The sequence below is a fragment of the Lonchura striata genome, chromosome W (assembly GCF_050655825.1).
Source record: "Lonchura striata isolate lonStrDom1 chromosome W, ASM5065582v1, whole genome shotgun sequence".
Taxonomy (NCBI): domain Eukaryota; kingdom Metazoa; phylum Chordata; class Aves; order Passeriformes; family Estrildidae; genus Lonchura; species Lonchura striata.
In genome coordinates this window covers 42,087,627-42,115,005 of record NC_140743.1, presented here as the reverse complement: position 1 = coordinate 42,115,005, position 27,379 = coordinate 42,087,627, and the positions used below count along the sequence as shown (strand labels likewise).

General features: G+C 44.6%; 1 protein-coding gene and 2 long non-coding RNA genes across 3 annotated transcripts in view; 1 reads left to right on the top strand and 2 right to left on the bottom strand.

Annotated features, from left to right (window-relative positions):
* Positions 1-27,379, bottom strand: part of LOC146763208 (uncharacterized) — a 662,135-nt gene that overhangs the window by 343,149 nt on the left and 291,607 nt on the right. The gene's annotated exons all lie outside the window — the stretch shown is intronic.
* The window catches only part of LOC146763215 (ubiquilin-1-like), a 91,969-nt gene that overhangs the window by 4,012 nt on the left and 60,578 nt on the right, over positions 1-27,379 (bottom strand). The window lies entirely within an intron of this gene.
* LOC146763217 (uncharacterized) lies at positions 8-3,934 on the top strand. Its single transcript, XR_014952593.1, has 2 exons — positions 8-330; positions 2,448-3,934. It is a non-coding gene; the product is annotated as an uncharacterized LOC146763217 (long non-coding RNA).

The following is a 27,379-nucleotide window of genomic DNA, read 5'->3' as shown; positions in this document are numbered from 1 at the left end:
TCCCTTTCACTCTTGCTGGGAGAGCTGAGGCAGCACAGGCAGAGGCTCCTCTCCGGAGGGGGTCACAACAGTAGCAACTTGAGAAGCTGCATTTCACAATCAGAAACTGTTTCAAAGTGAATTTTACAACACCTGTTGCAGTGCAAAGACTGAACAGGTCCTGGCTTGAGCCACCGCTCATTGGTGCTCAGGTTTTCCCCTCCTCCATTGGAGCAGTGACCCAAGGCAGCAGCACCCAACACCAGAAAAGTCCAGTGGATGGCAAGGGGAGGCAGCGAGCGACAGCACTGATCTCACACACACCTGCAATTCTTATCTGCGACTAGGAAGGTTTGTCCACCATTTCCCTTTTGTCTCCCAGACCACATGGTCTCCTGTGGAGGGAGCCATCTTTGGGAGAGGGTTTCTCTGCCATTTTACGTTTGTCTTTTAATCCATGTAGTCAGCTGTGGGGGGTACTCTGCCATTTTGTTTCTCTTTGTTTCCAGGGATTTAATGAGATTTAAAAATTTTATATCTAGTGATTATTTACTATTATTTTTTGCTTGTTAATTGTGAAAGATGTGTATTTTATGATTGGCTCTTTGCAAATATTAAATTTGTGAAATACAAAGCTGCGTTTTGTGTCAGGTAAATACAGGCAACCTGTGTAGTTGTGGTTATAAAATGTGTGGAACACCACCATGGGACAGCTATAAAGATGAGTTCTAATAAACAACCAAGGAAAGCATGAAAGAAGGCTTTTGAACCAATCTTTTGTGTGTAAATAACAATTATAAGTCTTAAGCTGGTTTGTAATAAGGACTTTTGAATTATAACTTTAGAATGTTGCTTAGTACTAAGGATTTTAAACTGTAGCTTTAGTATGCACTGTAATGAACAAAAGAGCCTTCCTGGTTCCCATGGCAATACTGGGATACTGCTGGCTTAAGTACTTGACGTGGTTTGACATGGGAAAAAGAATCTTCTCAGCAGGAAGAGGTCAATAAAATCAGGGGTCACGTTTGGATATTGACACTTGGAGTGACCAATTGGGGGTGGACACACCTCTGAGAATACAGAGGGGTTAAAAGCAGAATTCCCAGGAGAACTTGCCCTCTTTGGTTCCGGTCATCGGAGAGTGCAGACCTCCCCTACCCAGCAATGAGCTGGGTGGGGGAGGGGAAGCCATGTGACCTGGGGAGGTAGGCCAGGGGGTGAAGGGTCTGGAATCGAGCTGGGCCAGATCCTGCGGACAGAACGGTGGAGAACGTCTGCGATGTCTCTGCTTCCCGCCCTCCCCCCCCCCCCCCCCCCCAACCTAGAGGGAAAGAGATAGAGAGCCTGCAGACACCTGAAAGTTTGCCGGCAGAGGAGACGGAGAAGGGGGCGGAAGATGCCCAGTGTGGGAGACTGGAGACAGAGTCCTGGGCCAAGATTTCAGCCATCCAGGGAGTCCAGGACTTTTAACCCTTTCCTGGGAAATGAAGGCTTTGTGAAATATTATTCCTCCTTGATTTGAAGGAAAGAGAGACAGCCTGGGACCTGAGATTGTGAGGGAAAGAAGGTTGCGGGGAGATGATGGAGTAGCTTTTGGCTGGACTTTTTCTTGTTAGCCACAGACCGAACTGATTTTTTCTCCTCCAAGAGAGACTGCATTTTAGGGGGATGCAATGGTGAGACAAGAGACCTGCTTCAGCAACTACCAGTTCAGGAATGAATAGAGAAAAGCTGAGGAGGGTGTGATGATGCCCTCTGTCTTCAGAGAAGAAGATCTCTATCCTTGGACCCTCAGCTCCAGGGGAAAATGGGGGGGACTGTAGTCCCAAAATGAGACACTGGACTGTTGTTCCTGTTGGTCCTTGACAAAGCATCCTTAAAGGAGCCCTATGAGTGGTCCATCCATGCATGGTGGTGAGACCACTGTGACATGGAGAGGAGAGTGTCACAGTAGCAGATTCTCTCTGGGCAGTGCCATGTGTGACAAGGAAACACAAGAGGTGGCAGATGTGTTTCCTGGGGGTCTGTGGTGCAAGGGAGACTCCTCTCTCCCCTGATGGACTCAGTATTGATTATATTGAAGGGTGAAGACTTGATTAAGGGTCCAAATGTGTCTCGTTGTGTTTTGTTGGAGTTGGGTGGTGGGAGGAGCAATGTTTTGAAAGGTTTTAATTTTGAATTTTGTGTGTGGGTTTTTTTCTTTGTTTTTTCTTTTATAGTAGTAGTGGTAGCTTAATAAAGTTTTTTTCCCCCTTTGTTATTAAGCTTAGGCCTGCTTTGCTCTGTTCTCGATCGCATTTCACAGCATTCAATTGACAGGTTGCATTTTCATGGGGGCGCTGGCATTGTGCCAGTGTCAAACCATGACAGTACTGATATTGAAATGTTAATTAGCTAATTGCTCTGTTTGTTTTCTCTAAACTACCTGGACATCACCTGCCCACCCCCCACCCACACTACCATTCTAGGACTACGATGAAAATAGAGGAACCTGTGGAACCATGGGAGTGTGTTTTGGGGGACAAAGACACCCCTAAATGGAGAACTAAACACAGTTGAGGGGGCTGGAATGGTGCATTGGCTGACAAAGAGGGAAACACATCCCCTGATCGATGTCTGACCTGTCACCATAACCTACAGAAGGCTAAACTAGAGTGGGCTGTGGAAAGCAGGAACAAAGAGGAAGATTTTCCTGGTATTACCAAGAGGAAAGGAGAGGGAGCAGCTGCTTCTCAGGACTTCAGCGACAGACTCTGCATGCCTCCTCACCCTTCGGCTACCTGGAAAATCTACAACAGTGGGAGTGAGCTCTGTGTCGGGCCCCCTGCCCAGCTGATCTTTTTAATAAAGAGCTGAACATTAATAAAGGCATAAGCCCTGTTCATTTCATGTACAAAGGATTTAAACAGAAAGGGAAGTGACCCTATCTCAAGCTCCTGGAGAAGGAAGATGGGCATCAAGATTGCTGATTAGTGACTTCGAAAGGGGAAGCTGGACATCACTACCATAGATTAATGATTCCAGAAAATAGAAGTTGGACCCCACCATCTGGACACACATCCTGAGATACATACTATAGGGTATAGAAATTGGAAAGGAACCAAACATCGCCATAATAGATTTATGATCCTAGAGTATAGAATTGTGATGTTAAAATTAGAAATGGAAACTGTCGAATGCTCACATAGAAACTGAGAAAATATTATGAATATGCATGAATATGATCGATAAATATCAGCAAGCCCAACAACCGGTGTGCAGTCAGAGGGGAAAACTGCCACCACTGTACCCAATGCTGTCTTTTCTCATACATTACAATATTAATTAATAAATTGAATTGCTGCTTGATATATTGGCTGAGTCAAGCATCTCATTCCTAACAAATTGAATACTATATGTATTATGGAATGTTATTTTGTAATAGTGTATTAATCCCTTTTAGGTAGTGTGTTAAATATAGTTTTAGGTTATAACATAATGTTAAAATAGAAACTATGCTATGTAAGATACTTTTTAACTAGCTCAAGAAAGAGATGAGATAATCAAGAAATTGTTCACACAGAAATAACAGTGAAAGGGTCCATAAAGAGTTACTGCCTCATTTTCAGAAAAGAGAAACATTCTTCCACCTTCTCTCTGTCTTATGGAACCACCAGGATTAAGGGGAAGAAGTTGACAAAAACCAGAAAAATTCTTAATTTGCAAGGAATTTATGCATCATGTATAAGATATATGAATATGCAACAGGCTATTGCTTTTAAGGGTTATTCCTTTGTTTGCAAGGCGTGTTTTTGGCAGCTTAGTGCTCAAAAACATCCAGACATCCGTAATTCTTTGCTTTTTATTATCTTGTAGTGTCCTAATCCTCATTGTCCAAATTTTTATTACTCTAATTTTATTACTATTTTAAATAACTATTTTGTTACTAATAAACTTTTAAGATTTTAAAAACCAAGTGATTGGTGTTTTCCACATTAATAAACTGTTATTTTTTCACTTTTATCTACTGAAAGGAATGAGAAGGAGGTGTCTTTACAAACAGTGGGCCTCCTGGTAGATAAACCCAGATACTGATAGGTGAAGGAAGCACTGGGGGGAACCATAAATTCCAGAGCAATTCCACTAATTGACACATACTGTTATTCACTCAAGGCTGTGCTAAATCCCTGGACTTATGATGCCTATATAACTTAGGTCAAAGTTACAAGGTGCTTATATAGCTTGAGTTATAAGATATCAATATAACCTGATATCAATATAACCCAAATCATAACTTTCTATACTTATATAACCTGAATCATAGCTTTTTGTACCTATATAATTTGATATAAATAACTTTCTATACAATTTAATGGCTAGTATATGGTTAACTAGCTGCTTAATGCTGAACAGACAAAAAAGAAGAAAAAAACTCACCAGATGGATAGCTTCAGAGATAGATAAGTATAGTACTAATGAGAAATTGGCAAATGTAAAGCAAATTAGCCACAAAATAAAGACTTTAGACTGGTTAGGACGAGACGAACCAAGAAACAATGTAACTGCGCATGCTCCAAAGAAAATGTTGAAAAGTTCAAATGGAAAGAAGACCTTGGAAGCCTTCATCAAAGACCCCTGATTGCACCTGAATTGGAGAGGCACAAGCATAGTGCAAAAGAACTATCTAATAACCATGAGATCATGCTATGTAAATTAGTTCCAGCACGTATATGATGATGTTATAGTGACATAGTAACACTAAGTAATACTTACTGTATAAATATACCACAGCACTTGACAAGGCTGTGTGAGTTAGGAGGAGAAATCCCCCTCACCTCCAGCACTGCAATAAACAAATACTTGCTCTATAGACACTAGTCTATGGGGTTTTATTTCCAGCCTATCATTCGAGCATCACTTAGAGAAAAAGAACAGAGACACAAAGAAGAAGGGGGGGATACACAAAGCAGAAGGGGGTCTGTATTAGGCAATTCAGAAGTCTGTACCTATCAAGTACCTTAGCCAATGGGGAAAGAGAGAGGGAAATGCGACCGGGAAATTAGGATAAAAAGGAGGCTGTGTCCTCAACAACTTGAGAGACCCCATAGGGAATGCCTATGACCTCTCCCTTTATTCAAATAAAGTAAAAGGACTCCTCTGTCTCCTTTTTGGACATAAACCTCTGATGTTTGTGGATTAATTTTCCTGAACAATTTGGGGACTCTTGTCTGGGATATTTCCACCATCCAGGGCGGCCAGCAGCAAGCAAAGCTGAAGGTGCACCTCACCCAGTTTGGGTGATCAGCTCCCCTTGGTGGCCGCTGGCACTGCGCCATTGATTGGGTTCCTGAGACTGTCCAGGAGACAGACGAGTGGCGGACCAGGAGGATCCCTGAAGAGTTTGCAGGGAAGGACCACTGAAAATCTCAGTAGTGAGTAAAATGGGATCTTCAGGGAGCAAACCTGGGAGGGCACCCATGGAGGGTAGCAAAGGTAAAGCTGGGAAAGGGTCCCAGAAAAAGGGATGATGATCCCAAAATATCTCTGAAGAATCCCTTGGAAGAATGTTGAGTTAGTTTACACATTCTCCCAGAGGTAATTAAGAACATAGATGCCCAAAGGGGGCAATAAGAGAAAGTTTAGAAGGGGTCTTGACAATCCATGCCAGGGAGGGCAATAAGGGGAGTTGAAAAGGGGTCTTGACAACAGGGGATGGACAGATGGTGTTGGTATGTTGGGAAAGAATTGGTTGAAGGGAAGTGTAGACAGATATGGTTGAGTCAAGGAGCGGCAGGACCAGGCACAGAGGTGTGGAACCGGGAGCATGGGCTGGGGGCCTGTGGGGGCTGAGGGGCAGCTGGGACTCAGTGCTGGGCAGTGCCTGACCCTGCCACCACCAGGCAGGGGCAGCAGAGGCACCCTGGCCCCCATTAAGCTGCAGGACACCCTGGCTGCCTGTGGAACAACAAGGGGTGGTGGTGGTGGGCACTGGAGAAGGACAGAGACTGACTGATAAATGGTGTGTGGTGAAGAGGGTGAGCACAAGGAGAAGGAAGGAATAACTGGGAAATGTAAAATGTACGTGTAAGGATTAGAATTTTCTTTTAAGGATTTTGTTTGGTTCACTGGATAAACAAATTACTTTGAGCTGTGGGAGAATGAGTACCTACATGCAGTAGTCAGGGGGACTAAAGGAAGAGCAGAATAAGTTCCTGAATGAACTGGTTAGAAAGATAGAAAGATACAGCAAGTGTAAGAAGAGATGAGGAAAAGGCAAAGGCAAAGATGATGGCAGAGTTTTTGCAACCCCAGAAGGATAAACTGCAGGACCCAAGGGGTTCCCCAGGATAGAAGGAACAGGGTCAGCCACAAGGAAGTGACAGAAGCATTCCCTCCTCAGCAGGGGAGAGCCAACCCAAATAGTGACTGGGAAAGAATCAGTGTTCTATCTGCTGGGCAGAGGGACACTGGAAGCAGGAATGTCCACAGAAATAGTTGGATCCTCAAGAGGAGGAAGTCCAGAGGATAATGGAAATGGATTGCTATGGGTGTCAGGAGCTCCCATTATACCAGGGACCCACCCCACTGGAGCCCTTGCTAACTTTTAAGGTTGGTCCGGATCAAGAGGAGGTGTGTTTCCTGATAGACACAGGGGCCTCTCAAGCCACTTTGAATTTTATCCCTGGCAGGGGAAAATTGTCAAAAAGATCTTTTATTATTCAAGGGGTGAGTGGAAGGGATGAGTGGGTGCATTTTATTCAACCACTAGTAGTAGATCTGAGGAATAGGTTTGAAATGCAGGAATTTCTTTTTGTTCCTAATTGTGATTGTAATTTACTGGGAAGGGATTTGATAGCTAAAGTGAGAAGGCAAATTAGTATTGTGAAAGATGATATAGAGGCTAACACTGTGGTAACTTTGTGTGAAATGTCTGAGAAGTGTGAGCAGCCCCAGGGAAATAGGGAAAATTAGATATAGAGCCTCTCCAAATTACTTTGAAGCAACAAGGACAAGTGGTGTCTAAAAAGCAATACCCTATTTCAAGGGAGGGAAAGAAGGGGTTACAGACTGTCATTGAGTCCCTGCTAAAGGCAGGTCTCTTGGAGCCATGTATGTCTCCCTATAACACTCCTGTCCTGCTGGTTAAGAAACCAGATGGAATCTACAGAATGGTGCAGGATTTAAGAATAATAAATGAAATTGTAAAACCAAGGCATCCCACAGCCCTGAATTCCTATACCATCCTGAATGAGATCCCTTCTTCACATTGGTATGATTCAGTACTGGATTTGAAGGATGCTTTCTGGGGGTGTCCGATTACAGACGACAGTAAACAGTATTTTGCCTTTGAGTGGGAACAGGAGGAAGGAGGGAAAATGGCAAAACAACAATTGACATGGACAATCCTCCCACAGGATATACAGAGTCACCAGTTTTGTTTGGGGAAGCCTTGCAGAAAATACTAAGAAAGTTTGCTCCACCCTCAGGAGTCAGGTTGTTGCAGTATGTGGATGATTTGCCTTTATCAGGGGAACAGGAAAAGGTGGTTGAAGAGGCTACTATGAAGCTGCTTAATTTTCTTGCTGAAAAGGGACTTAAGAATGTTTGAAAAGAAAGCACAATTGGTAGAAAAGATTTTTCTGTTTTAGCCAGACCTTTATAGGACTTTTTAACCCAAAACAGTCCTAATGTTGTGGCATGGACACCAGAAGGAGAGCAAAGCTTTAGAAAATTGAAAGACAAATTGGTTAATGACCCAGTCTTAGCTCTTCCAGACTCGGAAAAGGAATTTCAGTTATATGTGGATGTTAAACAGGGCCACGATAAAGGAATTTTGGTACAAGAGCACGGGGAACACAGCAACATGTTGCTTATTTTTCTAAGCTGTTAGACCCAGTAGCCAGAGGGTGGCCTCATTATCTGCAGAACTGTTCAGCCACAAATTTGATGGTAACTGAGGCCTGAAAACTTACAGCAGGAGGATATGTTATTGTTAAAGTTTCACATCAAGTTAAAGGTTTGTTAACCAAAAGAACCTCTAAGTGAATGATCAGTGCTTGGTTATTACAGTATGAATCTTGTTTAATGGAACAGGAGGACTTAGAATTGAGAAACCGGGAAGGGTTTAACCCAGCCTCCTGTCTAAACAGCTCTGAAGAGGGGGGGCAGGAAGAAAGCCATTGTTGTACTTTGGACCTGATTAGTAAAGATATTTGATAATCAGGATGCCTTGGCAAGAACAAACAGAACTTTGAAGATTGCAAGAAGATTGGATCAGACTGACAGGGAAGAAGACTGAATCAATTTCTACAAGTAGAAGAGATGCTGCAAAAATGTATAAGTTTGTGTGACGATTAACCCAATCATTGTAGTAAAAAATTATTAGCCATCCTAAAATGGTATATAAGCATATGTAGTCTACAGTAACTTTGGATTCTGATTACCAGTCAGTTGTCCCGGTCTCTCTCCATGGCAGATAACCAATGACTCTATTCAAGTGATAGATCTCCAGACATGGGCTAGGGAAGATTTACAAGACACTCCCTGACCCGAGGGAAAAAATGTGTTTATTGATGGGTCTTCAAGGGTGGTAGAAGGGAAGCGAGTTACAGAGTCAGCTCAGATAGCAGAGCTGTATACTCTTGTAGGAGGTTGTCAATTATATCAGGACAAGAGAGTGAATATTTTTACTGATTCTAAATATGCATATGGGGTGATACATGCAATTGGTAAATTATAAGAAGAAAGAGGCTTATCAACCTGCAAGGAAAAATGGTTAACTCATGAGAGCTTAATTTCTCTCCTATTGGAGGTGGTGATTTTACCAAAAGGAGTGGCAACAATACCTGTTAGGGGACACTGGGCAGGGTACTCAGAGGAAGCAATAGATAACCAACTGGCTGACAAAGAGGCTCAGAAAGATGCACTGTTTCCAGAAATCTTTAAGATCCTCCCCTCACTCCCAGTAGCCCCATCGCTGTCAGAGGAACTGTCTTTTCCAATACAAGAACTTGAGATAAAGAGCCATTCAAGAATGGGAGGTGTAGCTTCCTTTGTTCCTGAGTGACTGATTATAAGACGCCTCTGGGGAGTGCTTAACCCGGAGCACGGCAAACAGGGTCATGGCCACTGCAGTTTGCACGGAAGTTCGCGCAGGCAGGGCAAGAAGGCAGGTTTGCAGGTCTTCTTGCTATTAAGGTGTTCTGTGTGTTGAGTTGTTTCTGCTGGCTGCTTGATTTTGGGCTTTCTGCTAATAATGGTTTTAACACAGTCAAAAACAAGTGTATGTGACCAAGTGGAGCCCTCCAAAAAGGATATGTCTGTACAGACTCATTCCTGCCTGGAGTGTCTGAGCTTATCCATGGTTTCAGGGGGTGTTGTGGAGGACGCCTGCTTACAGTGTGAACAGGTGAATGACCTCCTTTCGCTGGTAGCTGAGCCTAGGGAGGAAGTTGGAAGATTAAGGAGTATCAGGGAAAGTGAAAGGGAAATAGACGGGTGGAGTTCAGCCCTTACATCTTTAAGGGAGACCCACCAAGAGCCAGAGGACTCATATGCCTCTCACTCCCAGGCAATACAAGGGCACCTGGTAGATGAAAGGGAATGAAAATGGGTCCCCTGCTCGGGGAGGTGATAATAAAAATTCCTCCAGACCCCCATCCCCCAGTCAAGTGCCACTTCAGAATAGGTATGAACACATGGATCTAGAGAGCCAGCCAGATGATGTAGAAGGAAATTATCTTCCCAGTGAACTTCCCAATTATGACTCATCTGTGAGATGGATCACCACCTCTAACATCAAGAAGAAAAGAAGGGAAATTGTAGTGGGTGATTCGCTTCTGAGGGGAATAGAGGGCACCATATGTCAACCGGACCCATTCCACAGGGAGGTCTGGCTGCCTCCCTGGGGCCTGGGTACAAAATATCACTGAGACACTTCCTGGACTGATTCAGCCCTCTGCTGATACTTCAGACTGGCAGTGATGAGATTGAAAAGAGGAGTGTCAAGGCGATTAAAAGGGACTTTAGGGCACTGGGTCAAGTGGTTGATAGGACAGGGGCACAGGTAGTGTTCTGCTCAGTCCCTTTGGTGGCAGAGAAAAATTATAAAAGAAATGGGAGAACTCACATCATTAACAAGTGGCTCAGGGGTTGGTGTCATCGTCAAAATTTTAGATTCTTTGATCATGGGGCAACTTTTACAGCACCTGCTCTACTGCAAACAGATGGGACACATCTCTCTGTTAAGGGCAGAAGGTTTTTAGCTCATGAACTGGCAGACCTTGTTGAGAGGGGTTTAAACTAGGTCTGAAGGGGAAAGGGGATGCAGCTGGGCTGTCTGGAAGTAGGCCCAAGGGTGGTAAGCCTGAGATAGGAGTGAAATCAGAGGCCCAGCTGAGGTGCATGTATACTAATGCACGCAGCATGGGCAACAAATAAGAAGAGCTGCAAACCATGCTGCAACAGCAGAACTATGATGTAGTCACCATCACAGAAACATGGCGGCACGACTCACATAGTTGGAGCACTGCACTGGATGGCTACAAGCTCTTCAGAAGAGACAGAAAAGGGAGAAGAGGTAAAGGGGTGGCCCTTTCTATTAAGGAGGCTTTTGACGCCATGGGTATTGCAACTTGCGAAGATGGAGTTGAATGCCTATGGGTAAGAATTAAGGGGAAGGCAAACAAGGCTGATATCCTACTGGGAGTCTGTTATCATCCACCCAACCAGGAAGAAGTGGTGGACAACTTATTCCATAAGCAGCTAGATACTGTTTCAGGATCATCACCCCTTGTTCTTGTAGGTGACTTTAACCTACCAGACATCTGCTGGGAACTTAATAAAGCATAAATGAGGCAGTCCAGGAAATTCTTAGAGTCTGTGGAGGACAGCTTTTCATCGTAGCTGGTAAGTGGGCCCTCCAGGGGAGGGACTATGTTAGACCTGCGGTTTTCAAATAGACATAGGCTGGTGGGAGATGTAGTGGTTGGAGGCCACCTGGGGCAGAGTGATCATGAAATTATAGAGTTCTCGATATTTGGTGAAATCAGGAGGAACGTCAATAAGACTTTAACATTGGACTTCTGGAGGGCAGACTTTGGCCTACTTAGGAGACTTATTCAGAAAGTTCCTTGGGAAGCAGCCTGTAAAAACAAAGGAGTCCAGGAAAAGTGGGCGTGCCTCAAAACAGAGACCTTGAGGGCACAGGAACAGACTGTCCCTCTGTGCTGAAAGATGAGTCGACAAGGCAAATGTCCAGCCTGGATGGGCAATGAGGTTCTGAAGGAACTTAGGAATAAAAAGAGGATGTATAATCTTTTGAAAGAGGGTCAGGTTCTTCAGGAAGTATTTAAGGGTGTTTCTAGGGCATGTAGGAAAAAATTAGAAAGGCCAAAGCTCAGTTTGAGCTTAATTTGGAAAATTTTTTAAAGGAGAATAAAAATGTTTTTACAAATATATATTAACGTCAAAAGGAAGGGTAAGACCAACATTTTCTCTTTACTGGATGAGGGAGGGACATTAGTAACTGCAGATGAGAAGGCAGAAGTGCTTACCACCTTCTTTGCCTCAGTCTTTAGTGGGAAGATGGCTTGTCCCCAGGACAACTGTCCTCCTGGGTTGGTTGATGGAGCCAGGGAACAGAATGGTTCCCCCAGTTGTCCAAGAGGAGGCAGTCAGAGAACTGCTGAGATGCTTGGATATTCATAAATCTATGGGACCAGATAGGATCCATCCCAGGGTGATGAGGGAGCTGGCAGATGAGCTTACAAAGCCACTCTCCATGATATACCAACAGTTCTGGCTCACTGGCAAGTTTCCAGATGACTGGAAGCTGGCCAGTGTGACACCCATTCACAAAAAGGGTGGGAAGGAGGATCCTAGTAATTATAGACCGGTTAGCCTGACCTCAGTACCTGGCAAGATCATGGAGCAATTTCTACTGAGTGACATCATGCAGCACTTACAGGATGGCCAGGGTATCAGACCCAGTCATCATGGGTTTAGGAGGGGTAAGTCATGTTTGACCAACCTGGTCTCCTTTTATGACAGGGTGGCCCACCTGGTGGATGCAGGAAAGGCTGTGGATGTTGTCTATTTAGACTTCAGCAAGGCCGTTGACACTATCTCCGACAGCATACTCCTGGAGAAGCTGGCAGCCCATAGCTTGGACAGGAGCACTCTTTGCTGGATTAGGAACTGGCTGGATGGCCGGGCCCTAAGAGTGGTGGTGAATGGTGCTGCATCCCGCTGCTGGCCAGTCACTAGTGGTGTTCCTCAGGGGTCTGTGCTGGGGCCAGTTCTGTTCAATATTTTTAGTGATGGCATGGATGAGGGTATTGAGTCCTTCATTAGTAAATTTGCAGGTGACACTAAGCTGGTAGCATGTGTCAATCTCTTGGAAGGCAGGATGGCTCTGCAGAGAGGCCTGGAAGGGGTCGATAAATAGGCAGATTCTAACAAGATGAAGTTTAATAAGTCCAAGTGCTGAGTCCTGCATTTTGGCCACAATAACCCCCTGCAATGCTATAGGCTGGGGATGATGTGGCTGGACAGTGCCCAGGCGGAAAGGGACCTGGGGGTACTGGTCGACAGCCAATTGAATATGAGCCAGCAGTGTGCCCTGGTAGCCAAAAAGGCCAACGGCATCCTGGTCTGTATCAGGAATAGTGTGGCCAGCAGGACCAGGAGGTCATTCTTCCCCTGTCCGTGGCACTGGTGAGGCTACACCTTGAGTACTGCGTCCAGTTCTGGGCCCCTCAGTTTAAGAAGCACATTGAGATGCTTGAGCTCATTCAGAGGAGGGCAAAGAGGCTGGTGAGGGGCTTGGAACACAAGCCCTATGAGGAACAACTGAGGGAGCTGGGGTTGTTTAGCTTGGAGAAAAGGAGACTCAGAGGTGACCTTCTCACTCTCTACAACTTCCTGAAAGGTGGTTGCAGTTAGATGGGGATTGGTGTAGGGAATGCTGCAGTCCAGGACGGTTTGGATGAATGGAGATGAGAGATCTCTGAAGGCTGCTCTTAGAATATATGGTTTATTAGGGATGGTGAAAGGTCTTGCTCAGAGCTGCCAGAAGCAGCACGTGGCAAGGCCTGAGGGGATGGGGGATGGGAGAGACAAGGGGTAGAGAGGATGCTCTAGGAGAGGGTGGAAGTTCTAAAAGAGGGGGAAGATCCAAGAGAGGGGAAGATCCAAGAGGGCGTCTGGCCCATCAGAGACCCCTTATCAGGGGGCTTCAAGGTGGGCTGGAACAAGACTTGGGCCAATGGGGTCACAGACACCTGATGTTTCAGGGTAGGGTTACAGGTGTGGAATGAACCATACATTTTGGGGGTTGAGATGGAACAGTCCATTTGACTTTTGGACCTATCTGTAGGTAAGGGTATTGTCCAGCCAGTAGGGGGGATTGTTTTTATCCTGGCTGTACTATTGTGAATCTTTTGCCAGGCAATTATATTTATCCATCCTTTCCAACAGATTGGTCTCTTTGTCCAGGCAGCAAATGACAGAACGAGAGCACACAGTCTCAAGCTGCACCAAGGAAAATATAGGTCGCATATTAGGGAAAAATTTTTTACAGAAGAGTGATAAAGTACTAGAATGGTCTGCCCGGGGGGGTGGTGGAGTCACCATCCCTGGATGTGTTTAAAAAAAATAATGGATATGGCACTCAGTGACATGGTTTAGTTGAGGTGGTATGGCATGGGCTGAACTCGATGTTCTTGAAAGTCTCTTCCAGCCTTGTGATTCTGTGAGATAATTAAAAATAGTGATTCAGAGGAAAGAGGAGATAATTGGTTTAGAAGGGATGGTAAGCAATGGATACCAAAAGCTCTGGCCTTAAAAATATTATAACAACTCCATGAAGGGAATAATTGGTCCTTTCGAGGACTGGCAGAAGTCTTCCTCAAAATGTACACTGCTGTGGGTCTTTTTACTCTGGCAAAACAAGCTATTGAAAGTTGTGTGATTTCTGCTAAAACCAGTAATAGGGTTACAATGAAAATTGCCAGGGGAGGGAGGTCTTGGTCTGTATGTCCCTTTCAAAGATGCCAGGTGGATTTTACTGAAATGCCTCAAGTGGCAAGGTTTAAATATCTTCTGGTAATAGCATGTCAGCTAACCGGGTGGCCAGAAGCATTTCCTGCTGTTTCAGCAACTACAGGATCAGTTATTAAGGTATTTTTGGAACAAATAATTCCAAGACATGGGATTGTGAAAGCAATAGACTCAGATAGGGGAACTCATGTTACAGGAAAAATCCTTCAAGGGGTTATGACTGCTTTAGGAATATGATGGAACCTCCATACCCCCTGGCACCCCCAGATCTCAGGCCAGGTTGAAAGCATGATGAAGAAATAAAGAATCACCTCCTGAAGCTGGTTATAGAAAGTAAGATACCATGGGTACGGCTTTTGCCACTGGCTTTGGCAAGAATAAGGTCAAAATTCAGAGGTGATATTCAATTATCTCCCTTTCAGTTGATGTTTGGAATTCCTTACCCTTGTAATTCTCAACCTAGTGTGGAGGGGTATATTTAAAACAATATGTGGCCAGAATACTGTCTCTTGTGAAATCTCTTCAAGAGGAAGCTCAGCTGACACAGACCCTGCCTTTGGACTTTGCTGTTCACAAAATCCAGCCAGGAGATTGGGTCCTAATTAAGGAGTGGAAAGAAGCACCCCTGGTGGCAAAGTGGTGTGGACTTTTCCAAGTGTTACTGACCACAGAAACAGCCATCAAGACAGCTGAACGGGTGGATCCATCACACTCTGGTCAGTGTCTCTGAGGCCCTGGAGATTTGGACATCTCAGCTGGAGGAGAAGGATGGGATCCTATGACTGACACTCCGTGGGAGTGGACTGGAGCAGTAGCCAGTGCATCAATATTGGGGGAAGCCCCGTGTTCCTACCCACAGGTAGTCTGCTGAAATAGTCTGTATGGGCATCCCTCCTTTTGGATCTCCAGTCACTGGGGGGCTACTACTTGCTGTCATTGTTTTCTCTATGTTGCTTCTGTGCCTTCACTTGCCACAGGTGGTGCAGAAGATAACATGAGAACTTTATTAGGAAATCAGATTACACCATTAAAATGTCTTTCTTAATAATCTTTTCTTTATATAGTCAGCTAGGTTTGGGCCAGAGGTGGGAAAATAGTTTTTTAGTTTTAGGAGAAGCAGTAAAAACCTTTAACCTTAGCAATTGTTGAGTCTGCAAAGGGTCAGGAGGATCTGAAGGCTGGCCATGGGTGGCCAGCCCAGTCGAACCTAAATGGTGAGTGTGGTGGCTTTGCATGGGAGGTGATATGTTTCAGTATAATTTGCGCCAATGAAATATTGTTGTATTGAATCAGGGGAAATATAATTTGGCATGTATAATATTTAGTTATTACAAAATACCCACACCAGCACTGTGAGCTACTGTGAGCTGCCGCCCCCCCACATATTTGGTTACACCAGAGCCAGTTGGTGTGGACGTCTCATTTACAATTTAATACATGTGGCTGGAGATGGGCTATCCCAAAGGGCGATAATGGAACACCTGGGAGCTGATCATTCTGGTAACGACCCAAGACTGGGATTGCTGGAGTCCTCTGGGCTGATACATCTGAATGCCATGGTTCCCGTAACCTCATCAGGAAACATTGTCCATACCTGGACCTGGATTGTTCAACCCTTGCTTGGAGGAAAGAAATTTATGAATATGTGAGACTCTGGATAGAAAGAAAAGGCAGATGGCTGAAATCTTTGCCTTGGGCAGAAAATTTTCTATAAGAACTGCAGGATCCAAGAGGGTGGTGTGTGTGTCCAGGGGAACCTCTGCTGAGAGGCGTCCTTCCTGTCATGCAGCCAGTGCCGAACCCAGGCTGGGCACTGTCCTTTTTCCTTGTGGCTGGCTCAGAGAGAATTAGATCCTAAATAAATTTTTATTTTTCATTTTTAATTTGTCTGGACTAATTTTTATCCATAACAAACTTGGTGACCCTGGTGTGATCTGGTTTGGGGGTATCCAGGGGGTTCCCTATCCTAGATCCGGGCAGCGCCCTGCTGATTTCAGCATCCGGACAGGACCGGGAAACTCCTTGGAACCAATCAGATTCCGAACAATAGCCAGAAAGCCACAATAAAGAAAGCATAAAAATGGACCCACAGCTCTCAGAGCAGCAGCTGCATTTTTTTCACTCATAAAATCTCTGTGCATCAAGAATGCACGCGGGAAAAGGAGCTGTAAGTATCGCATGGTTGAGTGGGTGTGATTGACTGTGTGTGTGAGACGTGACCTGGTCACAAGGTGGGATCAGGCCCACAAACCGCAGTTTCACTATCCCACGAGGGAAATGGTCGGTCACAGGGGAAGCAAACGAAATCGGGCACATCATCAAAAGCATGCGCACAACCTGGGTTCAGGGAACCTTCAGGGATCCCATGACAAAAAGGACCGGGGGGGGAAGGTGCATTCCCGTAGGCTCGGGAAACTGGTAAACCCCTCCAATCCAGGACTCAGGGAGTCCAGGAGAGGAAACAGGTAAGAGAGCACAAAATTAGCAAAACCAAACACTCACAGACTGGTTCGCTGTGGGATCAGTAGGTTGGTAAGGCACAGTCAGGAGACAGACTGATCCACGCTTGGAAATAGATTGACTGGCTTTGGACAAATCGCGGAAAACCGACTCAGAAACACGGTAAGAAGAATCTAAACCATGGGTCAAAGGAAAAGTAAATTTCAGGGAAAATCTCAAGGGAAAGCTGCAAAGCCTGAAAATGTGGGGAAAATTGGGGTGCCCGAGATTCCACGGCAAAGTCCTTTGGGATGGATGTTGAAACATTGGGATGATTGTTCCGTAAAGCAGGAAAAATCTAAGGAGAAAATGATATATTACTGTATAGAGGTTTGGGGAAGCATGGAAATAGGGAAATATCAGCATTGGCCTCCATTTGGTACCTTTGAAACTACACTCTGCCAGGCTTTATCAGACCACCTGTACAAGGAAGGTGGGATAGATGATGAGGAATTGGATTATGCCAGGTTGTGGGAATATGCCATCGCATAGCTATTCCCTGTTAAAACCTCTGGCAACAAGGTAAGTTCAAGTAAAACATGGGAACCCTTGGAGTACCTACCTCCCCCTTATCAGAGCCCCCCCTCCCAAGCACAGGCTCCCGCAGCCGCTCCGACGGCGCTTTCAGTTCCTTCAGCACTGCCACCTAATGCACAGCCATCGGCTGCGGTAATGCCAGATGTCCCAGGAACCTCTCAGTCCCTTCCCCTCATACAGCACCCGGACACTCATGGTCACACGCTCTATGCAAAGGACCTCACATCCCCTCCTGCCAGTAGAACACAGCAGAAAACAAGGAGAGAAAACATGGAGGAGAGCGATGATGAAAGGGACAGACCCAACCTGTACCCCTTAAGGGAAGTTCTGACTGCCCCTGGTGTCATCGGATTTGTAAATGTCCCCATTAACACGGAGGATGTAAGGGCTTTCAAAAAGGAAATGTGAAAATTGATGGACGACCCTTTAGGAGTGGCGGAAAGGTTGGACGAATTTTTGGGGAACGGTATTTACTCATATGATGACATAACAGCTATATTGAGGTCCTTGTTTAATGCGGAAGAACGGGATATGATCAGACAAGCGGCCATAAAGGATTGGGAATTCAGGAATCCCCAGGGAGGGAGCGGGGTGGAGAGGTGGCCCAAGCAACGACCCTCTTGGGACACGCAAGCTGAGACAGACCGGACCAAGATGATTGGACTATGAAATATGGTAATACAGGGTATTCGCAGGATGGTACCAAAGGGACAAAACATCAGCAAAGCATTGGGAGAATGTCAGGGGAGGGATTAGACCCCCACAGAGTGGTTGGAAAGGCTCAGAAAATGCCTCCAAATGTATTCAGGGACTGACCCTGATTCTCCTGTATGCAGAATTTTATTAAAAACCCAATTTGTGGTGAAATCCTGGGAAGACATTAGAAAGAAATTAGAGAAAATAGAAAATTGGCAGGAGAAAAGTTTACAGGAGTTGCTGAGGGAAGCTCAAAAGCTATATATGAGGAGGGAGGAGGAAAAACAAAAGACTCAGGCACAGGTACTGGTGGCAGCAGTGAGGGGAGCCCATAAGCAGGAGCAAGCTAAAAAGACAGGGAAGCCAACACAGGCTTGGAAACCACAAGGAAAGCTGGGACCTTCACAAAAGAAGGACAAACAGGTAAGTGCCCCTGAGTGCTTTTACTGCAAACAAAAAGGTCACTTCAAAAGGGATTGTTAAAAGAAGATGAAAGATGAGATGATGTTCCAGGAAGAATAGAGGTGTCAGGGGCTCTACAATTTGGGGTCTAGAACATCCGGAGATGTTGATAAAATTAAAAGTCAGACCCCAAAAGCAGGAGGTGGTTTTCTTGCTAGATTCAGGAGCTGAACGGACTACAGTTCAGCGACTGCCTTCTGGGTGTTGAAAAAGCAAGGATTTTATGATGGTAATTGGGGCAAAGGGGGAACCCTTTCAAGTTCCCATCCTAAAAGATGTAGAAATTTAATCTGATAATAAAATTTGTTTGGGTGATATTTTGTTGGTAGAGGAAGCTGATTATAACTTATTAGGAAGAGATTTGATGGTGGTGCTGGGAATAAGTGTAATCGCATGGGATTCACAGTTTATGGTGTCTGTATACCTTAACCACTGAGGACGAGGAAAAGATTGATCCCAGGGTCTGGCACACTCCAGGGGAGGCAGGGAGATTGGACATGGAACCTATACATATAGAAATTGAGAGACCAGAAAATCCCATAAGGATTAAGCAGTGGCCCATCCCATTAGAAGGGAGAAGGGGGCTGAAACCAATAATTGAAGACTTATTGAAAAAGGGTACCTTGGAACCATGCATGTCCAGACAAACCATCCTTATCCTGGCAGTAGAGAACCCTGATGGGAGTTATCGATTGGTTCAGGATTTAAGGGCAGTGAACCAGCGAACCAAAACCTTGTTACCCACAGTCTCCAATCCATACATGCTTTTGAATAGCATCTCTCCGGAGGACACTTGGTATAGTGTCATTGACTTAAAGGATGCCTTTTGGACTTGCCCTCTAGCTGAGGAAAGTCGGGATTTTTTTGCCTTCCAGTGGGAGGACCCGGAGACACAAAGAAAACAACAGCTAAGATGGACCTCCCTCCCCCAAGGGTTTGTGGACTCACCTAACCTTTTCGGTCAAGCCCTTGAAAAATTATTGAGTAAATTCGTGCCAGTCCCTGGGACCAAACTACTGCAATATGTGGATGATTTGCTGGTAGCTGGTCCTAAGGAGGAGGATGTCAGAGCGGGGACAATAGCTCTACTAAACTTCTTGGGGAAAAGAGGCCTAAAGGTCTTAAAATCTAAATTACAATTTACAGAACCCGAGGTAAAATACCTAAGGCACTGGTTAACAAAGGGAAAAAAGAAATTGGATCTGGACTGGGTGGCTGGTATAATCACCCTACCCCCCCCCCCAAAACCAAGAGGGAAATCAGGCAGATACTGGAACTCTTGGGATACTGCAGGTAGTGGATTGAAGGCTACAGTGAAAAGGTAAGATTTCTATATGAGAAGCTTACCACAGATAGGCTCAAGTGGACTAACCAAGATGAGGAAAGCTTTAAGGAATTAAAGGAAACCCTCATAACTGCTCCGGTGCTAAGTCTCCCAGATGTAAAAAGGCCCTTTCAATTGTTTGTAGATGTAAGAAACCACACTGCCCATGGAGTCTTAACTCAGGACTGGGGACGGACCAGAAAACCTGTGGGATACTTGTCAAAACTCCTTGATCCTGTCAGCAGGGGGTGGCCCACTTGTTTACAAGCCATCGTGGCTGTAGCACTATTGGTGAAAGAAGCCAAAAAGGTTACTTTTGGGGCTTCGTTAATCATCTACACCCCCCACAACATAAGAAATATATAACAACAGAAGGCTGACAAATGACTGACAGATGCTCGGCTCCTAAAATATGAAACCATCCTAATTCACTCCCATGAATTGGAATTAAGAGCCATTTCTGCCCGGAACCCAGCTCAGATTCTGTTTGGGGAACCCATGGGGACCCCCACCCACAACTGCACTGAAGTAGTGGAATTACAGACCAAAATTAGCCCAGATTTAGAAGAACTTGAGGAGGGAGAAAAGTGGTTTGTGGATGGGTCGGCAAGGGTCGTGGAGGGGAGAAGGAAATCTGGGTATGCAGTAATTGATGGAAAAATTGGGGAAGTGATAGAATCAGGACCTCTGGATGCAAGTTGGTCAGCTCAGGCTTGTGAACTATATACATTATACAGGGCATTGCAAGGTCTGAAGGGGAAAAGGGGAACTATTTATACAGACTCAAAATATGCATTTGGGGTGGTACATACCTTTGGGAAGATTTGGGAAGAAAGGGGACTTCTTAACACCCAGGGAAAGGGATTGGTACATGAAGAAATAGTCAGGAAAATATTGACAGCAATTGGGACCAGAGGCTATTGCCGTTGTCCATGTAAGGGGACATCAAATTGGAATGCAATTTAGGACCCGAGGGAACAACTTAGCAGATCAGGAGGCTAAAAAGGCCGCCTTGCTAAAGGTAAGTACCCCAGAGGTCGAGGAAGGGGAACCCCAGGAGTTTCCCCCCTCCCCTCTCCAAAGGAGGTAGATATTTATCAGAAGATAGGGGGTCGTCTGGAAGGTGGTAAATGGAGATTACCAGATGGGAGAGAATTATTATCAAAAGAATATACAAGGAAAATCTCGAGACAGCTACATCAGGAAACACATTGGGGAACCCGAGCACTCGCTGAACAATTCCTGAGATTTTTTGGGTGCAAAGGCATTTATGAGTTGGCAAGGCAAGAGGTGCAAGGATGTTTAATATGCCAGAAGGTAAACCGGGTTAACTCTCAACAGATAGCTCTGGGGAGCCACCCAGTAGCTTACTGACCCTTCAAAAGGATCCAAGTCGATTTCACTGATTTACCAAAGGCAGGAAGGTATAAGTTTTTACTAGTAATAGTAGATAAACTAACCCACTGGGTGGAAGCTTATCCAAGCTCCCGGCCTACAGTCCAAACAGTATCCTGGTTTTTATTGGAAGAGATCATACCCCAATAAGGGTTGGTGAATTACATCAACTCAGACCAGGGGACACATTTCACTTCAAAAATTATCAAAAATTTAGCTGACACTCTGGGAATTCAGTGGGAATACCACACCCCGTAGCAGCCCCAGAGCTCTGGCCAGGTTGAACGGATGAACCAAACATTGAAGGCTCAATTGGCAAAGCTAATGTTAGAGACAAAAATGCCATGGATAAAATGCCTCCCCTTGGCTGTATTAAACATCAGAACAATGCCACACTCTGAAATAGGTATTTCCCCTTTTGAAATGCTGTATGGCATGCCTTATGCACACGGAATGCTGATAGGGCATCCAAGATTAGAAGATGGACAAATACAGCCATACTTAACAGCCTTGAACAAAAATCTCCAGGAATTGCGGAAGCAAGGAGTAATCACACAGAGCAGCCCCCTCGGTTTTTCAAAACACAAAATACAGCCAGGGGACAAGGTGTTCATTAAAGCATGGAAAGAGGCAACATTATTGCCTCATTGGGAGGGGCCCTTTCTCATCCTTTTGACAACAGATACAGCAATTCGAACAGCAGAGAAAGGGTGGACCTACGCCTCACAGGCCAAGAAAGTCGAACTGCAGGAGGAGACATCCGAGTGGAAGGTCACCTCCCTCCCTGGAGATCTGAAGATAACCTTATGTTGACCGAGTAAATGACCGAGAGCTTCTCTGTCAAGTGTATTGAATCAAACTGTGATTGTTATCCTTTTGTGCACTTCATTTGTGAATACTGTAATAAGGTGTGGGTTACACATTGTTGGGCAGGGATTCGACCAAGCGGTCTGTGCCTAAATTCTTTTGAACAGGAACAGTGCTTGACTAACCGTTTTCTAAATCTAGCCACCAGGCTAGGACTAATTGAATTTGATTCTGTAATCTGGTTTCGTTTATTCCAGAACAGGCTAAGGGGAAAACTACAAGCCAAAGCCCAAATCATTACCATTGAGTGTCGCAAATTAAATAAGGTACCATGCAGTGCAGATACTGTTGAATTGCGCCGGTGGGGCATTTTTAAATGAAGATATGCATCCAGGCCTTGGCATGAAACCACAGACGATGATTCCTGCTGCAGAGAAGATGGTTTACCCTGCCTCTGGCCACATCCCAGTGGGCATAGGGCAAGGCAGAGGGATATTAACAGTGGGAGTAATCCTGATGAGCCTGAATCTAGTCATGTGCCTCAGTAATTCACCTGACCCCAGGAAACAGGATTCCAGCAATGAGTCGAGTATACGACTAAACAGGGAGAGAGACAGAAGGTCAGTAGAGCAAAATCTCCCTAATCCTAGGAACTGCAGCAAGGGTAAGCCTGGCGAGATCAGGCTCGTGTTTAACACTCAACATGAGGCATCTAAATTGGGGAAAAAAGCAAAAAGCTGACAGTTTAAGGCGGATTCTGAAAACGGATAGTCAGCACACATAATCCATAAAGGGGATGTTGATCCCATGTCAATCCCAGGATGTAATAAACGTAACCGCACGGTGTAGATTGGTGAAATAGAGATTTTCAGAGTTCACTTGAGCTAACAAAATGAATGTATCATGAAAGAAACCTCTGCCATGGTACAAAGGGCATAGGGAAATGTAAATCTTTGGAGCTTCCTGCATAAAAGACAGTACCAGAGAAGACCAGGGAATGCAAAGAACCCAGATAAGGGGACCCCTCTGTCTCAAATCATGTCAAGGCTAACAGACATACTCAGATAAGACACCAAAGGACCAACAGTGCATGCACAGAGGGGAAAAGTTCAAAAGTTCAACGCAGAGGAAGACCATGATCTTCAGCCTCAGAAGACCACCAGAGACGCCCGTGGGACCACCACAGCAAACCACCTGTGTCCAGAAGGGCGTGGACCTATTTAGCATGAGAGGTGAGGACAGGCAGGGCCAGGGGTTGAATATGCATAGAAAAGTTGTGTAATGTATTGCATATGGAACACCTTTGTGAATAAAGATGTGGGACAGACGGCAGCTCGGTGCACAAGTTTTTGGAGAGCTATGTCACTTGTACCGAGCGCTGACGTACATACCCACTTCGTAACTACATCGAGTTGTGGAGTCTGTTTATTTATTCTGCATATCGCTTCATTGGGGGGAAAAGGGAATCAATTTTCGTAGCCTATTTTCAAGCTAATACATTGTGTTATGATCCTGATAAGCTAGAAATGTGCATGATGTGGGGCAAAACCTACTGGGTGGGAAACAATTTAAAATATGAAAAAAGGGGGGTCCCTCAGAAATGAGCTCATCATCCTGGATCTCCTAGACGATCAGTATGACAGGGTTTGTCTACAATATGAGAGAACATTTTGTTTTTCAAGGGACAAGGAGGGGATAGATCCAGAGAATAAGATTAAACAGGTAACTCAAGAAATAAAAAGACAAGAAGCCGAAATGAGAAAAAAGAGAGTATAACATAAGAGATTAAGAACACTAAGTGAACAATATGATAAATTAGAGAAACAATATACAAATTGGGGCTTACCAGCCTCTGATCAAAACTTATTTGTGGATTTAATGCAGAAAATCACCACAGAACTGGGCCTGTCTAACTGCTGGATCTGTTGTGGACTTAAGTCCGCCGAGAAATGGCCCTGGAAGGGTGAAAGTTTAACCCCAGAACAATTACTGAATTGGAAAAATGATAAAGCCCCAAAAATCACTCAGCGACCTGAAGGATGGGTTTTGGATACCAGGGTGATTGGAACTTTCTGTCTCAGCCGAGAGGGAAGGGAGTATTCTGAAGTGGTGGGGTACACTCCATGTGTATCCACTTTAACTGTAAATTCCACTGGCAAAAGTAAGATCTGACAACCCAAAAGCCCTACTGGGTATTGGAGCCAGGAAAGAAAAGATCGGTGTGACTGGAGCGAGAGGTTTGGACTTTGTTGGTATACAAGCCCTGGGGCAAACCCTTTCAAATCTTTAAGCGAGCTGAGTAGGTACTGGGAAGAACCTGAGTGCGTCAAAATAAGGTGGAAAGCACTGAATGGTTTATACTGGATCTGCAGGAAGAAAGCTTATGGTGAACTTCCCCAGCGCTGCAAAGGATCATGTATGGTAGGACTGATAAAACCCGTTTTCTTAACCCTACCCCAATCCGAAAGTAGCTCATTAAGGGCCCCATCATATGAATCCTTAAGCCGGGAAAAGAGGAGCTTAAAGAAGAAGTTTCCTCTCTTCGTCGGAGGACAAACTTGGGGTGGGGAAGTGTTGGAACTCAAAATGTCCCTCAGACATTTTTGGAGGTTCCAGGCCATGGTCAGAAGCATTTTAGACCCTGGCAGGCAGCTGGAAACAGCTGTGATTTTGAGTTTGAGCCATGGAATGATTTACCAACTTTGAAGGTGGAACAAGCAGTCACAAAAGTTTAGATATTAGAGTAGAAGTAGTTACAAAGTAGAGGGGAGAATTTTTTTGTATTGTACAGGGGGGTTTTAGCACCTGTACAGGGGGGTTTTTACTTTGTACATGGGAGTCAGAAGTTTTAAGATGGAGGAATGTAGGCCAGTCCTGTTCCTCCTCTTTCTTCTTCCTTACCTCCATGCTCTTGATGATGTTGGCACTTATGGATTGGTTTAGAGTAGAAAAGCACCATTTAATATAGGTAGTAGGTATTGGGGAGAAACTGTAAACATGTACCACGTAATGTACCATATAAAAGATAGCAGCAGGCCTGGGCGGGGGGAGAGAAGAAGAAGACACCAGACAGACAGGGTGTCAGAGGTGTGTGTGCCTCTGCCTGAGGTGCTGACCAAACCGCAGTAGCCAGAGAAGACAATCTTTTAGATAGCTTGCAATAAACTGCCTTGAGACTGAACAAGAGGCTGCAGAGTTTTTCTTTGGAAGCATGGGTTGGAAAAGCAACTTTACCACCACACGGAACCCCTGAACCAGGCCGGGGTTCCGACAGGGAAGAATGGTCCGCTGAAAGAATTATTGAATATTATGGCCCAGCCACCTGGGCACAGGATGGGACGTGGGGATATAAGACCCCAATTTATTAAACCATCTCATCAGATTACAGGCTGTGGTGGAGATTGTATTGAATCACACCTGATGCTCGTGAATTATTATCTAAGCAGCATTCCCAGATGAGGGCATTTGTCTACCAAAATAGAATAGCCCTCGATTACCTACTTGCTGAGGAGGGTGGAGTTTGTGGAAAGTTCAACGAATCGTAATGCTGTGTGGAAATAGATGACTATGGGGAAACTATCAGAGATTTAGCCACAGAGATTAAACGAGTGGCCCATGTCCCTGTACAAAAATGGAATTCAATACTTCAAGCCTCTTGGTGGGATAATTTGCTTGATGGAGCATGGTGGAAGAAGATAATATTCTTTATTTTTTATGTTCAGTGGCTGGGGCTCATTTTCCTACCTTGTCTCATACCTTGCTTCATCCGGCTGATACACTCGGTGGTGCAGCGGATGCAAGTAGCAGCTATGCCCACATATCCAGAACTTGCGATGGGAAAAACTACCCAAGTGTCCAAAATAATGAAATTAGCGGAAGACAACCCCCACCACAGAGCAGCAGAAGCCCTGGCAAAATTTAAGGGTCAGATGATAGAAGGAAAGACATATAAATTCTATCACGAGGTGCCAGGCAGGGATAGGGAAAATGAAATGTGAAATTTGTTACTTATTTTATAAAAAAATAAAGGATTAAATAAATGTAGTTTCTTTTAGGGTGCAAATTAATGGATTAATGTAAAGAATTAATGTAAAAGGGAGGGACTAATATGTATGATTATAATTTGCGCCAATGAAATATTGTTGTATTGGATCAGGGGAAATATGATTTGGCATGTATAATATTTAGTTATTAAAAAAAATACCCATGTCAGCACTGTGAGCTGCTGCCCCCCCCCCCCCCCCGCCCCCCCGCCCCATATTCGGTTACACCAGAGCTGGTTCTCTCACAGACAATGTCTTATTTACAATCTAATACATGTGGCTCGCCTGGAGATGGGCTATCCCAAAGGGCGACACTGGAACACCTGGGAGCTGATCATTCTGGTAATGACCCAAGACTGGGATTGCTGGAGTCCTTCAGGCTGATACATCTGAATGCCACGGTTCCTGTAACCTCATCAGGAAAAATCGTCCACACCTGGACCTGGATTGTTCAACCCTTGCTTGGAGAAAATAACTTTATTAATACGTGGGACTCTGGATAGAAAGAAAAGGCGGATGGCTGAAATCCTCGCCTTGGGCAGAAAATTTTCTATAAGAACTGCAGGGTCCAAGAGGGTGGTGTTGTCGTGGTTTGTGTGTGTCCAGGGGAACCTCTGCTCAGAGGCGTCCTTCCTGTCATGCACCCAGTGCCGAACCCGGGCTGGGCACTGTCCTTTTTCCTAGTGGCTGGCTCAGAGAGAATTAGATCCTAAATAAATTTTTAATTTCATAACAGAGGCATTTACAGAAGTCATACAAAGCTTCCAGCCACTGAAAAACTGTACATGCCTCTGTGAAAAACATGTTAAAGACTGTGAAAAATGCATATTTTATGATTGTCTTTTCGCAAATGTTACAATGAATATTATATGTGTAATGTTAGAAAGTTATGCTCTATTAATTCTCTTAAGTAGTGTGTTAAATGTAGTTTTAGGTTATAACATAATGTTAAAATAGAAACTCTGCGATATAAAATTTGTTACAAGCTCAAGCAGGAAGATGAGATAATCAAGAAACTCTTCACACAGAGATGTCAGCAAAGGGGGCCCATAGAAAGTTGCAGCCTCCTTATCAGAAAAGACAAATATTCTTCTACCTTCTCTCTGTCTTTTTAGAACCAACAAGATTAAGGAGAAGAAGTTGACAAAACCCAAAAAAGTTCTTAATTTGCAAGGAATTTATGCATCATGTATGAGATATATGAATATGCAACAGGCTATTGCTTGTCAGGTTATTTCTTGGTTCACAATGGAGGCCTTTCGTGACTTAGTGTCCAAGAGCATCCGGACGTCCATAAGTCTTTGCTTTTTATTGTCTTGTAATTGTCCTAACTCTAAATTTTTATTACTCTAATTGTATTACTACTTTTATAACCATTTTATTATTATTATACTTTTAAAATTTTAAAAACCAAGTGATTGGCATTTTTCACAATTATGGTAGCAGAGGATGGTTTCTAACACATCTCTGCCGGTGCCTTAGGAGACTCAGAATGAAGAGACACGTCCTGCCCTTTTTAGGCAGCTCCGCTCTGTTTCCGACATCAGACGCAGATTTTGATCCAGGGACAAAAGGAAACAATGAAACAAAGAAAAGG